The sequence below is a fragment of the Chenopodium album genome, chromosome 11, assembly GCF_948465745.1.
Source record: "Chenopodium album chromosome 11, dcCheAlbu1.1, whole genome shotgun sequence".
Classification (NCBI taxonomy): Eukaryota; Viridiplantae; Streptophyta; class Magnoliopsida; order Caryophyllales; family Amaranthaceae; genus Chenopodium; species Chenopodium album.
In genome coordinates this window covers 29,865,800-29,870,005 of record NC_137844.1, presented here as the reverse complement: position 1 = coordinate 29,870,005, position 4,206 = coordinate 29,865,800, and the positions used below count along the sequence as shown (strand labels likewise).

The window sequence follows — 4,206 nt, the reverse complement described above, 5'->3', positions numbered from 1 at the left end:
TTGGGGTCACAACTTTTCTTTAAACGAGAGAAACACATTGAAGCTGTAAGAATGTATGCTAGTACCAAGGCAAGAACTAATCCTCGGACAATATATTATGCATTAATTTTGATTTCAATGTGAAGATGAAAATACAACAAAAACCAAGACATGGATTTGATCAACAAGCATCGGTGATAACCTTGTTCCTTTGTAGAATAAATTTTAATTATATCTAATACGTATCATGATACCAAGGATATATCAATACTAATACCTAGGAAGATACAGCTAATCTGTTATTAATAGGATTCTGGATTCCTAATCCCTATGTACTATTTATTTAATCACACTAGTAAAAATTTAATTTCTGATCCTGATACCTTAGATATGTAAACTTCAAATTGGAAAAACAAGATCTGTTTGTCTGAACTCCATCAGTCGAACGAGCACCTTTGACAATGCCTAAACACAGAATAATCATAGAATATCCACCAAAAAAAGTAAAACATACTGTAACATGTTTTACATCTCAAATGACGACCTCGGAAGAAACAGTATAATATTTTTCAGCACTCCGTTGATACTGTAACACAGATGATGGATGCAGAGAAGAATTATAGACAGCTGTTATTTTTGCATCTAGTAGTTACAATATTTCTTTTTTCGGATATTTCTATTACTCGAGAAGTGGAAGCCAAAAACTCGTGTCCAAATTGTGGGAAAATTACAGTACCTTATCCTCTTAGCATTTCACAAAGTTGTGGTGACCAATTGTATAAAGTACAGTGCACCACAGGAAAGCTATGGCTTGACACTCTCAATGGATCATCGTATCTTATCACCTCCATTTCCCCAAAGACCCAACGACTAACCATACGTCCACAGGAGTACTACCAAAATAGGTGTGCAAGACTGGACTTAAAATCTGGGGGAATCTGGCTTAACCAAAGCCTGCCCTTTAGTATTAGTAACAGTAATACTGTTCTGATGATGAACTGCACGAATTCAACTGTGAAATTATCGTCAATGGATTGCACGTCAGGCAGTCTGTGCAATGCTTACAAGAATACAAGGTGCAAAGGTTTACCTTGTTGCTCATACACAACTGGGGGTTCCAAAACAGCCTACAGACTTGACATTTCAGACACTGGTTTGACTGGTTGTACATCATATGAGAGCTTTGTTAGATTGGATCCCACTTTACCTGTAAAAAAGTTGGCAGAATCTGGGGTCCAGATACAATGGGATGAACCTGTTGAACCTCTCTGCACATCGTCTTTAGATTGCCATGGATTGGAAAATTCAACATGTTTGCCTGATCGTGTTGTTGCAGGATCAAAGAAGAGGTGTTTCTGCAATAAAGGATTTCGATGGAATCTGATTAATGGAACTTGTGATGGTAAGTAACTTAAATTTCGGGAAAAGAAAAATCGGTTAAAATACAGTTTCATTTTTTCTCAGTTAAAAGAAGATTAGACCTGAACTTTCGAATGAAAAGGAGTAATTTTGCTGCATCATTTTTCTTTCATATTTTATTTTAGATACATATTTATGAAAACAACTTATGTTTACCACAACACATTCTGTAGATGCGATTTATTCCCCCAAGAATTGCTTATTTGATGGTGTTGGCTCTTCAAACAAAAACCCTTGAATAAGACATTACTCCGTAGTATTTTGCAGATTAATACGAAACATTAGGGAACAACCAGTAATCTAGAATGATTTTATCATAACATAAACAGGAAACGGTCATAATGATTTTCATAACATAAAGAGGAAACAGTCATAATGAACAGTCATTGGCTAATAGTTTCAACAATATTTCGGTTTTTCCGGAGCATCTTCAAAACTTCTTCATGAACTGGTGATTTACTACTAGCTTCTCTGTTAAGCTATCTCTATTGCTTAAATGATATGAATAACACCAGGTCACATTGCTATTTCAGTCAGGAAGTGTAAGAAAAGAGATTGTCCTCATCACATAAACCGAAAGAAAATTTATCACGGTACATAATTATTCTCCTACAACCACCACCTCTCCTCTCCCTACTTCAACTCTCAATTCTGCAGTGAATTCATATTTACGATTATGTGCGGAATGTTATTGCTTCAGGTTTAATATTTGCAGCATGTGGAATCGCTATCATCATAATATTTTTTGTACTAGTTCAGCAGCATAAGAAGCACATCAAAAGAGAAGCTCATCGTAGATTGGTCGGGCAACGTGAAGAAGTATTAAATACCCACAACCATGGGAAGGCTGCTAAATTATTCTCTGGTAAAGAGATGAGGAGATCATCAAACAACTTCTCCAAGGAAAATCTTCTTGGTGTAGGTGGATTTGGGGAAGTCTATAAGGGTAATTTAGACGATGGAACACTAGCTGCAATTAAAAAAGCAAAGCCGGGAAAGACTCTAGGAATGGACCAAGTCCTAAATGAAGTCTGCATCCTTTGCCAAGTAAATCATCGGAGTCTTGTCAGATTGCTTGGCTGCTGTCTTGACCTAGATATGCCAGTATTGGTGTATGAGTATGTTCCTAACGGAACACTCTTTGAGCACCTACATGGGCGCTACTCCAACGAATGGGGGACCCTTACTTGGCAAAGGAGACTCTTCATTGCTAAGCAAACAGCTGATGGTCTTGCATACCTCCATTTCTCTGCTGTGCCACCCATTTTCCACCGGGATATCAAATCAAGTAACATACTATTAGACGAAAAACTTGATTCCAAAGTTTCAGATTTCGGCCTCTCAAGGCTGGTCGACACTGAGGCAACCCATATATCTACCTGTGCTCAAGGAACACTTGGTTACCTTGATCCAGAATACTATCAGAATTACCAATTAACTGATAGAAGTGATGTTTACAGTTTTGGGGTTGTTCTATTAGAGCTCCTTACTTCCAAGAAGGCTATAGATTTTAACAGGGAAGATGATGTGAACCTTGCTGTTTATGTAACTAATTTGGCAGACAAAGAGAAACTGTTTGATGCCGTTGATGCAGGACTTACAAAGCAGGCCAACAATCAAGAACTGGAAACTATGAAAGCATTCGGTCTTCTTGCTGTAGCATGTGTGGATGAACAACGGAAAAATCGACCTTCTATGAGAGAAGTTACAGAGGAACTTGAATACATCATTAGTATCATTTCCCAAGAGCCAAATAAAGACTCTAAAACAGATGGAATTAATATTGTTCCTTGAATGCATATTTGCTGCAGCACTGTGTGGATTATAGTGTTTCGAATAATATAATTATCAAATTTGTATTTGAATTTTGTTTTAGAATATCATTCTATCTCTTATCCAAAAGAACCAGAACTAGTCACGGAGTTGGATCAGCAACAGAAAGAAAATACTATGTAAAGCACCTTCATCAATCAATATAATGAAAGTCTTAATCCCATAAGTTGCCTCTACTACATTAACCAAAAGTGATTACTATGTGTAGTTGTAGACACCTAAAAATGTCTCCCTAAAACCAAACCCGATGATAAACAACCTTTCACAGTCATTATTGGTCGGGTTGAGTGTTTAATGTCGGGAGTGCTTAAAATCCACATTCAATCAAACACCACTTACAAATTAGCCAACAAATTAGTTCTAATTTTTAATCAAAGGATAGTCCCACCATCATTTTAGCCCAAACCCTTTTTAATTAATTAATTAATCCCAATTAATAAATAATAAAACCCTAAATAGGTCCGATCCAGGACTTTGGAACGACGCCTAAATATCACGTTGTAGACACCCAAATGTGTCTCCCCAAAACCAAACCCAGTGATGAATACCTTTCATGTCATTGATTATCGAACAAAGTGAAAGTGTGAAAGGTCTAGTGATGTGGATGTTTTTATTAAAATATCTCTCTTTCTTTTTTTGAAAATATTTCTTCTTATACTCTATTTATGAAAACATCCAGTCTAGTTTAGTTTGGTCCATGATAAGCATTCAATAATGGTGTAGTTGGATGGGGTTTGAAAAGACCTTTCCAACGATATATTATAAGCCCAATTCCGATGAATAATGAGGAAGTTATGGCCAAAATACTAAACTGGGCCAAACTGGATTTTACCTACGACCCAATGATCATGTGGAGGGTCCAAAGGTTTAATCCTATTCCTAAGCTAAGTAGGATTAATTAGAAGCTTCTATGAGTTTCTAAAAGATCTTAATTACCCTTTTTGAAAAGATAAAATCAAAGAATTTGAAATTGAA

The 4,206-nt window shown here is 36.4% G+C and overlaps 1 pseudogene; it reads left to right on the top strand.

The window, feature by feature from the left end:
- The first annotated feature begins 576 nt into the window (after positions 1 to 576).
- LOC145566507 (wall-associated receptor kinase-like 20 pseudogene) lies at positions 577 to 3,192 on the top strand (annotated as a pseudogene).
- The last annotated feature ends 1,014 nt before the right edge of the window (positions 3,193 to 4,206 follow it).